Source organism: Podarcis gaigeae, assembly GCF_964106915.1.
Source record: "Podarcis gaigeae genome assembly, chromosome: 13".
NCBI lineage: Eukaryota > Metazoa > Chordata > Lepidosauria > Squamata > Lacertidae > Podarcis > Podarcis gaigeae.
The window spans coordinates 11,733,660-11,746,630 of record NC_139689.1 but is presented as its reverse complement, the minus strand read 5'-3'; the positions used below and the strand labels follow the sequence as shown (position 1 = coordinate 11,746,630).

The 12,971-nt window shown below is 47.6% G+C and overlaps 1 protein-coding gene across 2 annotated transcripts in view; it reads left to right on the top strand.

The window, feature by feature from the left end:
• The first annotated feature begins 3,284 nt into the window (after positions 1-3,284).
• LOC310828758 (vigilin-like) overlaps positions 3,285-12,971 on the top strand; it is a 53,691-nt gene continuing 44,004 nt past the window's right edge. The window contains exons 1-2 of one of the 2 annotated variants that reach the window (XM_083706538.1): positions 3,299-3,532; positions 5,221-5,300. The gene's annotated coding sequence lies outside the window, so the exon portion shown is untranslated. Of the gene's footprint in view, positions 3,533-5,220; positions 5,301-12,971 lie in introns of both variants that reach the window. The other variant, XM_083706537.1, reaches the window with a different exon arrangement.

Sequence of the window (12,971 nt, the reverse complement as noted above, 5' to 3'; positions counted from 1 at the left end):
CCTTTGATTACAGAAGATCCCAGGTTCCAATCCTGACATCTCCAACTAAGCAGAGGGAAGAAATGAATTTGGTTTGCGTCTTAATGTGAACGTTCTGAATCTGCATTTCTCAGGCCTCAAAGACCGCATCTGCCCATATGAGCCAACCTGGACTCTGCAATCTTCTTTGTGAGCATTCTGGAGGGTGGCATTTTCTGGCACCATCATCTTTAGGCACCAGGCAGACATTTCCCCCTATAATCAGGCCCTTGGCCTCTAACCGCCTGTGGCCTTTTAGTGTCAGTGGGATGTTTTTAATACATTTTCCCCTTGGTTTTAATGTATCTATGTAGTGTTTTTTGTTTGTATGTTGTTTTGTTGTTTGTTTGTACAGTAGTACCTCAGTTTTTGAACTTCATTGACAAACATTTCAGTTTTCAAACGCCGTAAACCCAGAAGTAAATGTTTCGGTTTTCAAACACGTCTCAGAAGTCAAACATGCCACGTGGCTTCCATATTGAAGCTTCCGCATTGAGTTTTCAGTTTTCGAATGTGTCAGAACTCGAACGGTCTTCCGGAATAGATTACGTTTGAAAACCGAGATCCCATTGTAAGAATCTTTGAGTTGCCTTGTGCGAGAAAAAGCAACGAACAAATATAATAAAACCAATAAACAAAACGAAATGTGTCTGTATCTGTTCTGAATTTGAAATTGTTTTTAATTGTGTTCCTATATGGATTTTAAAAAAAACACACACACACACACACAACTATTTGTATATATGTGGGGGGGGATTCAGTTTTGTTGTTTTTACTGTGAAATCGCTTTGGAGATATTTTACAGAAAGGTAATTCATAAATTGAATCAAATCAAAATAAACAAACTTGTAACAGTCTTTTCCAGGGCCAGCCTAAAGGGCTGAGGTTATATTTGTCAGGGAAGAGTGCCTTCTGTCAGACTGTCCTCATTTACATTAACACTTTTCCTTGAGGAAAACCCTCAGGGTTTTCTCCTCTTCCTTTTCTTAATCTCCAGCATTGTCATCTTCCTAAGAAACTTCCTCATTGCATTTCCTCATTCCCCAGTTTCCCACCTGCTCAGTGAGGCCACCAACACATCACATGACTTGTTTGCATTACGTCTGAGCTGTGGCCACCCCTTTATTTGAAAAAAACACAAAAAACAAACAGACAGATTTTAGAGATTTCTCCAGATTTCCCCCTCAGTTTGGTGACTGCTCCCTCTAATTCAGCTGCTGATTTTCCCCTGGCTGCAGTGTTGTGTTACTGCCTCTAGGTGTCACTGTGTTCCATTAAAAAATGTGAATCACGAGAAATTTTTCTGGAGCACAAGCAATGCTGCAAGATTGTGGCAGGAGTGATACGGAAGATAGGAAGCCATCATTAGCCTGAATGTATCACCCTCGCCAACATCTGGGCATTATCTTTCTCATGATTACGTCAAAGAATGACCCCTGCCACTGAATGCAGTTTCTGTGAAACTCACTGCTATAGGATTTGATTATGGCTGCCACCATAATAGGTTTTATTTTAAGGACCAGTTGGCTATGATTAGAGCAAGAAGCCTCTGTACAGCATAGCTATGATTTCCTGATGGGCGGAACAAAGCAGCAGCTCTTATCATTTTGTCTTGGTTATGAGCTTCCTCAGGGCTGCTGGCTGGTCATTGTGAAAATCGTCCCTAGCGGGGCTTAGTTCTGCGTACAGCACAAAATACTCATTTTAGTTAACATAGTATCCCACTCCCAAGGCATTTCTCAGGGTAAACGAAAACAATTTTATATTGTGCAATATGAAACACTTTTAAAAATGCATTGCAGTAAATACCTCATCTGAGAGCCTACGAAAAGAATAAAATCAATTTTAACATGTCTGAGGAAATAACAAGGATTTTAAAATTTGTATGACAATGGGAAGAGATGTGGTGTAGATTTTGCCCAAGACGGAAACATGCACTTGTGGTGTCATCACCCAAAGGTCCTGCCAATCTGATCTTAACAAGTGACAGGCCAGAAAACAGGACCTTTGGTGGTGATCTTAGGGATCCAGTAGGTTTGTATGAGTGCAAACAGACCTTCAGATTACTTGGTAATATATTGTCCTGGGGGGGGGGGATGGTTTCTGTCTTTTTGCATTCAGAGGGGAGAGGAATGAAAAGAGAAACTATTGAATTCATGGAATCAGAGGCCAGTCTTGGGCAAGGTAATAAAATGTGTGGTTGGACAAAACATAGCCTAGGTGAGATTACTTTTGCCAGAGGACAGACTGAAGAAGTGTGTCGTTATTGAACAGAACTAATGAAATATTCCGCCACTTCAAAGAATGAAAAACAATTGAGCATGGCCAGGTAAGGAGATGAAATTATTCCCACCCCCCCCCCCATACACAAAAAAATTGTGCAAAAGAGCTAACACAGTAATTCAGTGCCTTGCACTAGCTGGCAGGGTTAATAATAAGATGCAGTTAATATTTGATCCTAAATATCAGGGAGTATGCAGGAGTTGGTGCTGAAGGCTGACCACGGTTTTTTTTGGAAAATAATGCCAATAATATTAATAGATTAAATGGCTAGCGGTTTGCTGTCGTTTCCTAACACCCAAAACCAGCTGCCCGAAGCAACTACTTCACTCCATCTAATGGCAGGACCGGCCCCTTAAATTTGTGCACCAAAGAAAATTGTGTTCAAAGCGGCTCCCTGCACTACTGTACACAGAAGGCACAGTGACGCAATTGCATGTGTGTCAAGTTCCAATAGCTACCTCACGCCACTTCTGGTTCCCAATTGAGCACGCTGTACTACCATGGCAAAGCCAACCGTTAGGGCTAGAGCGGCTTCCCCCACAGACTTTCAAAAGCTTCAAAATAGACCCCGTGGCGCCTCCTCTCAGAATCTCTTTAGGCTCGTTATCAGCTGTCCCCGCACATAGCAACCTCTCTAGCGGCCCGCCACGTGCTTCCTGCCCCGCATATGGCTGCCTTCGGGACCGCAAAACGCCGGAAGTCAAGCCTGCGCGCCAACTTTCCTCCGTATCTCTAGGCGTTGGGAATTGGGGAAGAGAGGGGAGGGCGCGCGAAAAAGAGCCGGGAGCGCGCGCCCTCTCTATACCTGGCGCATGCCTACATTCAACCCGAGACTCGCTCGCGCCTGCGCGCTGGAGCCCGAGCCGCGGGCAGGGGTGGGCGGTCCTCGCGCCGCCGTGACCGCGGATTGGCCCCGGCGGCGAAGTGGGCGGGGAGAGGAGGCGGTGCACTATTTAAGGAGGCTCGGAGGGCGGGGACGGGGAGGCGTGTCCGAGCTGCGCTCCTTGTCAGTCGGCGCCGGGAAGCGGCAGGGGGCGGAGGCTGCGGCAAGAGCAGCAGCAGCGGCGCCGGCGGTGGAGGAGTCGGAGCAGCCTCCACCACCCGCCTCCCCCTCGCGGCTCCTTCCCCTCCTCCTCTTCCTCTCGGCCTCGGCGGCGGCCGCCGCAGCCACCGCCACGCTGAGCCTCCAGCAGCGGGACTCGCCGCCGCCGCCACAGCAGCAGCAGCGCAGGTGAGGCGGCGCGGGAGAAGAGCCTAGTCCCTCCGCCGGGGCCTGGCCGCAGAGAGGCCGAGGGATGCAGTGCGAGGGGAGCGAGGCTGCAGGGGGCACGCAGGGCAGCCAGGGATTTTGGGGTGGGGGTGAGTCGGGGGGGGGGGCTCCCTTGCAAAAAAAAAAAATTAGAGATGGGGATGCTCGTTATATGTGGTCTTCAGCAAGAGCAGGTGGAAGGGAAATTGCAGAGGTGTGGTGGGGATAATATCTGGGGGTCTGATATAGGGATGAGCAGTAGATAGGCTTGAAGGGATGTGGGGTGGGCGGGCGGTGGGGTGCCTCGAAAGGGTGTAGGGGGCCAGTGATGGCGTGGTGTTGGTGAAAGGAAAGCGGCGGGGCTCTGCTTTGGGTGTCTCCACCAGCGAAGGGACTAAAGGGATGTGGGGTGGGTGGGTGGTCCATGCAGCGATGCCCAACAGGGAGGTTCGGAGGGGTTTGAAGGGCGTTAAAATGGGGTGGGAGAGTGTGCTGGCCTGTCGAGCAGGTGGAGTTGAAGGGATATAGAGGATAGTATAGGGTGACTGTGGGGTAGAGGGGTTTAAAGGGAAAGGAGAGGGGGCTGTGCTGTGGTGTTGGAAAGGGGGTCCAGGAGAATGGGGAGGCTAGATCAGAGAGCCCTACTGAGAAATTATGCAGGTGTCTTAAGCAGCGAGGGCTGAAAGGAGATTGGGATGCACAGAGGTGTTGGCATGGCTAGCTGCAGCGAAGGGGAGGGCAGTTTGTTGTGGACGAGCTGTAATTCCCAGGATTCTTCAGTTTAAAAAAAAATATTGGAAGTTTCCAGCATTTGTTGACCCTTGGGGAATGAGGCAAAACGTAAAAGCGTGATTTCCCCTCATTTGTGTGTGTGTGAGAAACTACCCTGCCCCACTTTCAGTGTTTTGCTTGGGCCCCTGCCCCCATAACATTTCTACAGATGCCCCTGGGTGAAAGGTGAGTGGGGGGAATTTGACTGGGGTTTCCCTAAAGTTAAAGGGTGGTCTGATATGGGGAAACTGCTGCAGGTAAGTGGAGATTAGGGTGATGGAAACAGTGTAGGCAGCGATATTGGGGTATCTTTCACTGGGTGAGGGGGTTCTTCACCCGAGAGTGATAGCAGATACAGGGGTACGGTGGGATGCTGCGAGAAGCGTGTGCATGTGTGAGATAGCAGGCAATTAATGGTGAGGGGTTCAGGGCACCATTGGGAAGAAAGGCAGATAATGTAGGCTTAGATTGACTCTGCATAAAATTGGGTGGGTTTTTTAAGCTGTGGGAAATGGATTGTGGCAGTAGAGAGGTATGATAGGGCATTTCAGATATGGCTGTTAAAATAGTGGCAAGGGGCCCTAAGCTGGTGGTGTGTCCCTTGAAGGCTGTTGTGAGAGATTGGCTTTGAAACAAGAATAGATAAAATGGGGAATAAGATGCTGACTGCACAGTTGGACTGTGGGGACTTCACTAAGAGGATGAATAAGCTTTTTTGTGGCCTTATCCTTCAGCATAATGCAGGTATCTTCAGCCTTCTCAAGCCCAGCACCCATTTTTAACCCTAACGTGCACCTGGAGGCCCATTTCTTCATCTTTTACCATACATTGGCATGCAATGGGCTACGTTCAAGCTACACTAAAGCCAGAGGTTTCTGCATTTGCATGCATCCATCTAGGCAAGTGAGAAGCGTTGTCACAATTCGAGGACTCATTCAAGCCAGGCAGAAGTGCACAGGGAAGGCGCAGAGCATGGATGGTGAGTGGGTGTGGCTTGTACTAGAGGCCTGATGAAAGCCTGGAGAACTGCATTCAGCCCCTGGGCTTGAGGCTCCCTTTGCTATTGCGATCACATCAAGAGGACTAGGAGAATGGGGGAATAAGCAGTCTTGGAGAATGCATGGAGGAGAATAGTGCCAAGCCAAACTCTCTCCTTTTGACTGTTGCGATAACTACTAAATTTGATGCCTGTTGCCTTAACAGATCTGCAGTTACTTCGAGGATGGCTTTTGCCTACTCTTAGTGTTGGTTACTGTAGTTTGTAACCAATTCGGGTCAAGATTGATTGCTATAATTCTTACCCTGATTTCATATGCAGCTATTGTCTATCTCTCTGGGGCAAAAGCTAGTGTGCGTGGAAATTAGAACCTTGGTGGGACATAGAAATTCACCTGAGTGTGGAGGGACTTGCAAAATGCTGGAGACACAAAGACTATTAAGAGAAGCTTGAGTTCTGAAATGTGCAGCACTGGTTTCGACATTCACTTCTCAAAGATACAGGATGAGGTGCCTCTTGAGGGAGGGTGATCTCAAATCTTCATTCCCGTTAACTTATATCTATATGTTATGATTAAGAAGATTTATACACTGCTTGATTTTTTAAAAAAGTTGAAATGGTTTACAAAAATATTAAATAAAATACTACCATTTTCAATAAATAGTTAAAAACATTGAAGAGCATTCAGAAGATAGTTAACATCAACAGTAGCTGAAAAGAGATAAAGCACATGTAACTTAATGTCTGGACAGGCATACCTAAACAAAAATGTTTAAGCAGCTGCCAAAAAGAGTAGAGGGAAGGTGTTGGCCTCATGTCAATTGGCAGGGAGTTCCAAAGTCTATGTGCTGCTACACTTAAAGATAAATTTCTTCAAGTGCACAACCAAGTATTATGCAGCACCCGTAACAGTGCCAGTTTTGCAGATCGAAGCAGAAAACTGGTTATATCTCAGACATGGCGATCCTGCAAGTAAAGTGGTCCCAAGCTATTAAGGGCTTTACCTATTAAAGGCTGCGGTGTTCTATGCAGACATGGCCTCGCCCCTCTCAACTACCACACTGCAGCATTCTGCACAAGCTGCAGCTTCTGGGTCCAGCTCAAGGGAAGCCCCACATAGAGTGCATTGCAGTAGTCCAGTCTTGAAGTCACCAGTTCCTGTACCACTTCAGTCAGACTCTTGGTCCAGGAGCGACCGTAACTTCTGTACCATTTGAAATGTGCAGGGGCTGGCATGACTCTGCTTGTTCGAGGATGGGAGTTATTGTGAAACAGTAGCAGGTCTTTTACTCTGATACGCAGAGCTTGGTAGAGATCACGGATCCCTAGAAGTGATTCAAAGATGGCCATCATAGTGTGTCAGGGTTTCTGGGGGTTTTTTTGGCAGTCAGGTGTTAAGTCATCTTGTGTGTTCTGCCACGCCTCCTGCTTTCCCTCCGTTCCACCTAGGCCTCTGGGATGGAGGGTAGCTGCAGAGGTGGAAACCACTTGTGGGAGATGCTAGAATTGGAGCAGGCTCTCCAGCCTAGTCTAATCGGTGGCTGGAGCTCGCGGAATCCTCCCCTGAGATCCAGTGGTGGAAAAACAAGCCAGGGAGAGATGCTCTCTTGGGAGAAGAAAAGGCCAAATGGTTCTTCACCTTCACTTAAATTGCAGAGACATGGTCCCAGCCATACTACACATTTAAAGTGAACCACTTTAACAGTTAGGAGGGTTATGGGAACTGTAGTTTGTTAAATTACAGTTCCTGTGGTCCTTCATAGCTGTTAACGTGGCATAAGAGTGATTTGAATGTATGGGGTGAATATTCAGAGCCTGAATATCATGGGAAGAAGGAACTGTGGACGTGGGATTTTTTTTTTTTTTAAATTATCAGCTTGGGAAATGCTACCTGGATCAAAGTATAGATCCTCTTGATTTATGGTATCTGGTGTTCCCCTATTTCTATATAAGCAACTCAGTATATCCACAAGTAGGGTCTGAGCTTGCAGTGACTGACATGGAGGGGGAATCTTGAGGGTGTGTCAGTGTTGAGTAGCTTGATGAAAATGTCAACCCAGTGTGCGACGGCTCTGGAAAACGCACATTCCCTATTCCACTCTACAAATCTGTGGTGAGGCTTCATTTTGAATTCTGCATTCATGTCTGGTCACCGTTCATTTAGAAGGAGCTAGAGAGGAATTTTCAGCAAAGAGGAACCAAAAATGATCTACAGGTTGGAGCCTCTTCCCCCATGGAAGAAAGGTCACACAACATTTGGGGATTTCTAGTTTAGGAGAAAGGTGGGTACGTAAGGGAAGCATGATAGAGGTGTATGAAATTAGGCATAGTCTAGGACAGGGGTCAGCAAGGTTCACTCCAGTGGAGATCCCTCAGGGGGGCAGATTGCGCATACACGTGAGAGCATGCGCCCGTGTTTTCTGGTGTCTGCGCACGTACAGACGCGATTTCTGGCGCCGCGGAAGCGAGTTTAGCACAGCACACGGGGACTCTCCCATGGGCCTTAAGTTGCTGACCCCTGATCTAGGAGGAAGCGGGTGGGGAGACTTCTTTCTCTCATTATTCTGGAACTCAGGGACCCACATTGAAGCTGAATGTTGGAAGATTCAGGGCAGACAAGAAGAAAGTACCACTGCATTTCAGTGCACAGTTAAACCATGAAATTTGCTTCCGCATAAGGCTGTGATGGCCACCAACTTGGATGCCTTTAAAAGGGAATTTGATGGATTCACAGAGGAAAAGGCAGTCAGTGGTTACTAGTCATACAGCCTCCAGGACCATGAGGCAGCCAGATCCTGAATACCAGTTGCTGGGGAGCAACTGCAGGAGAAAGGCCTATAGTGCTCCTGTCCTGCTCATGGGAGACCCATAGGCATCTGGTTGGCCACCTTGAGGGCAGGATGCTGAATTGGAGGGACCTTGTGTCTACTTCAGAAAGCTTCTCTTGGGTACGTATCCATGGGCAACTCTTGCAAAGTGGGGATCGTGGGTGGGTGGGGAGGAGATGCCTGTTCTTAGGCAATATTATATTAGCTGTGGCAGCTGCTGGATGTGCCATCCCAACATGGACTTGTTACCTTTGCGCAGACCTCCTCAAAGATGCTGAAGTAGCTTGCCACTCATTTTTGTTTGCTAATAAGGTTAGGTGATATTGTGACAGTGTCCTTGTAATTTGTTGATGGGAATTCTGAGTGCCTTATAAAGCGAGGGTGCCTCTCTGTGGGGCTAGGAACCAGGGGAGCTAGATAGCTAGATGAGCTGGGGGGAAACCTCCTTGCTGGCAGTCCTAGGCCAGCCTTCCTCAACCTGGTGCTCTCCAGATGTTTTGCAGCATTGATGGGAGTTGTAGCCCAACTGGAGAATTTGAAGTACACAATTATGGGAGAGTTGAACCGGTTATAAGTAGTGGCTTTAGACTGTTGTTTCTCCCTAGTCCCCAATGGCTCCCATATTTAGAGTGTTACTTGGTTGCAATGGATTGGGTACCCTTTCCTAAAGATGTTCCCTCCACTTTCAGAGCTATATATTTCTGTATGCTGTTCGGGGATTCGAAAGCTCTATACTTTTTGCTAGTTGTGGAGCATGAGGCCTGCTCTAAAGTCAAAATTCTGATAAATCTCCACCACTCTGCCTTGAATTTCCCCTCCGTTTCAAGCTTGAAATGGTACATCCCTATGGACTAGGAACTTGGAGTCTGCTGTTTGATGCAAACTGGGATTCAGGCCTCTCCAGGAAGAGCCATGCATACACAAGACAGTTGAAGCCACCGCTCTGTTGATGCTAAGCAGGTCTAGGCCTGTTCAGTGCCTGGAAGAGAGATTTACATCACTTTGGGTTCCATGATGGGAAAAAAGTGGGATAGAAATGTAAGAAAATAACTGTCTGAAGGTGGAATGGCTGTTGTCTGCCCCCCATCCCCTCGGCATGAAGTCAAAGCAAAGAGGGACTAGCCAGACTGGAATCCTTAGCAAGACAGCTGTGCAAACAGTACCAAACTGAAGTATTTTACTGCTGAAGTTAATGTGTAGAGTAAATCACAGCCTTTTTTTGGGGGGGGGGGGGAGTGATATAGAGGCATATGGTGTTTCTACAGCCTGAACTTGGCCTGTGCCCATAGGCTAGTGTGCAGAGAATTGTTCTGAGGCTTTGGATAAATGTGTTCTTCTGGCAGCATTGACACCTGCCAGCTAACTGCTGGCATCTCTTTCAGTCCATTGTGGGTAGGCGTTGTGCTGATCTTTTTGCTTGAGCGCTGAGGAGTGTTTGGGGGGGGGGGGGAAGGCGGGCTTCTGGGCCACTGAATCCAAATACCTGTCTTATCCTAATATGCTTTGCCTACTCCACACAAGATGTACATCTGCTTGTTCCGCTGTTGCTCACAGGAGCCTTTGCCAAGCTTGTGCCCTTCCCAACATTTTAGGGCCCAACTCCCCATCATCCTTGACCGCTAGCTATGATGGCTGGGACTGTAGGACTTGCAATGCCATAACATCTGTAAGGCATGGGGTGAGGGTGGGGAGTTGGTTTGCACAATGGCTGGCCCACGCGTATGTCATGAGGAGCAGGAGATGAGTTTACTCACCCCCAAAAGGGATATGGTAGCGTTAGAAAAGGGGCAACTGAAATGATCAAAGGAAAGGTGGCAGCATAGGGGACTTTTTAGTTCAGACAAAAGGAGAGTTAAGAGGTGACGTGGCAGAAGTTTATAAAATTATGCATGGCATGGAAAAGATTGATAGGAAAGTTTTTCTCCTCTCATGACGCTAGATTTAGTCGACATATGACAAAGCTGAATGTTGGAAGATTCAGGACAGACAAAAGAGATGCTGATGATTCATTATTATTATTATTATTATTATTATTATTATTATTAAACTGAATTTATATACTGCCCTATACCTGGAGGTCTCAGGGCAGTGTACAGAAAAGATCAACATAAAAACCACAATATATAACACCCCCTCCCAAAGAGCCACATTTTAAAACGGCATGAGGTGTCAATCACAGGGATGCGGGTGGCGCGGTTGGTTAAACCACAGAGCCTAGAACTTGCCGATCAGAAGGTCAGCGGTTCGAATCCCTGCAATGGGGTGAGCTCCCGTTGCTCGGTCCCTGCCCCTGCCAACCTAGCAGTTAGAAAGCACATTAAAGTGCAAGTAGATAAATAGGGACCGTTCCGGCAGGAAGGTAAACGGCGTTTCCGTGTGCTGCTCTGGTTCGCCAGAAGTAGCTTAGTCATGCTGGCCACATGACCTGGAAGCTGTCTGCGGACAAATGCCGGCTCCCTCGGCCAGTAAAGCAAGATGAGCACCGCAACCCCAGAGTCATTTGCGACTGGACCTAATGGTCAGGGGTCCCTTTACCTTTAAGATGTCAATCAGATCAACCAAAGGCCTGGTTAAAAAGGAACGTTTTTGCCTGGCGCCTAAAGGTGTATAATGAAGGCAGAGCATAGCTAAACTATGAAACTCCCTCCGACAGGAAAGAGTGATGGGCACCAACCTAGATGTCTTTTAAAGAGGATTAGACGAATTCATGGAGGATAAGACGATAGCAGTGGCTCCCTCTAGCCATGATAGCTATTCTCTTCCTCCACAACTGGGGGCAGCAATGCTTCTGAATACCAGTGGCTGGAAAACGTAGGAGGAGAGGGTGCTCATGGACTCAAATCCTGCTTGTGGCTTTCCCACAGTCACCTTGTTGGCCACTGTGAGAACAGGATGCTGGAGTAGATGGGCCATTGACCTCATCCAGCAGGCTCTCCTTATGTTCTCATGAGTTGGTAGAGTCTGCTCAGTGGTGGCACCGCAATTGTGGAATGTTCTCCTGCTTAGTGCCTATCCTTATTTTTCTAGGCTTTAAAAATCTAGCTTATATATTTGACTTTCTAACAGGTGGAAGGTAGCTCGTAGTGGGGGAGTTCTTTTTCCAGGAATGTTTCTTGCGCCATTAGGGAAGCCTGGACAAGCTTCTGAAAAAAATCTATAGAGTTCTTCTGGAATAGCTTGGCAATATGTGGTCATCTGGCCTCCTAGTCACTGCCAAGCCATGCTGCACATTCCTGCTGTCAAGGCTGGCTGTGCCGACTAGGTCACAGACTGGCCATCTGTGTGGCCCAGCTCCTTGAACATTGCATTCAAAATCCAATACAGTTTTTATAGCACACAGTGAAAGCTGTCATTTCTGCTGCTTATTTGTTTGCCCCAGTAGCTAACTAGTCCGACCCCATCTCAATTCCTGGCTTCCATCTCCTGCTGACTAGGGTGTAGCGATTAGTTTTTCAAGATGGTTTTGGTTCCTTTTGGCCTCCAGATCAGTCTGCAGGGTCAACTGCTTACACTTAGTGCAGCCACAGAACATCTGAACCTTTCTTGCAATGTGCAGAAACATCAGGTGAATTCTCTTTCCGCACACCCCTTAACAGTGCACAGTACAGTGGTACCTCGGATTACATACGCTTCAGGTTACATACGCTTCAGGTTACACACTCCGCTAACCCAGAAATAGTGCTTCAGGTTAAGAGCTTTGTTTCAGGATAAGAACAGAAATCAGGCTCTGGTGGTGCGGCAGCAGCAGGAGGCCCCATTAGCTAAAGTGGTGCTTCAGGTTAAGAACAGACCTCCGGAACGAATTAAGTACTTACCCTGAGGTACCACTGTACACAATAAAAATATTAGTTTAGATGTCACATCTTTGCAGGGGATGAGAAGAGGCACTCACCTGATTTAGTGGGAATAGATGTGGGTGGTAGAGCTGTCGCCAAATGACATTTGCTGAGGGGCAAAAGAAGAAGTAAGTTTAAGTAGCAGCTTTGAGAGGTGGTGCGGTTAAGTCAGCCACTGCATCGTACTTCCTGTGGTCACATTTCTAAATCATCTAGAGCCCCATTCAGAAAGTGTTGGTGACGGATAACCCTACCTCGTGGATGAAAAACCATGGTTTGGTGAGTGAAGTGGAAACCATGGTTTGGCTGCAGTGGACTACTGTCCCCCACTAACCAGAAAGTCATGCTAACCAGATTGCTGCTGAATTGCCAATCCCAGCATGCTTGACCTGGGACTGATGGGAGCTGGAGTCCAGCAACATCTGGAGGGCCACAGGCTCCCCATCCCTGTTGTAGCGAAAAGCAACATCTCAAAGTCCCCTCTGACAGTCAAATCTTGGTTTCGAAAGTGAGTTGGGCCACTCCATCAAATGTTGGGCTGCCCTATGGTGCCGTCTGCTGCCTTCAGACTATGTTCCTCAACATGCTTTAACACCAGGGTGGGGAAATCTTCTCTGTTGAGGGCTGCATTCCCTTGGTAATTTTGGAGTGGGGTGGTGGCAGTCATAGAAGCCAAGCCACAAATTTGTCTCCAGAACTTCAGCCAGGTGAGGGGGTCTTCCCTGTCCATCCTGGAGATGTTGAGGATTGATCATGGGACCTTCTGCATGCAAAACTATCTTTCCACTTGTGTGATATCAGCTGCAAAGCTGTGTAGGTTGCTGGCTCCCTTCTTTAACATCTCTGCTACCTGGCTCTCTGCTACCTGGCTAGAAAAGGGGGTCAGCTCTCCTCCACTGGCGGCATGCTTATGAGTGATGGGGAGAAAGATTGAATTCTGGGCGGAGACAATGCATAATCATTGGATGATAGTGCTGAGAGTACAATGG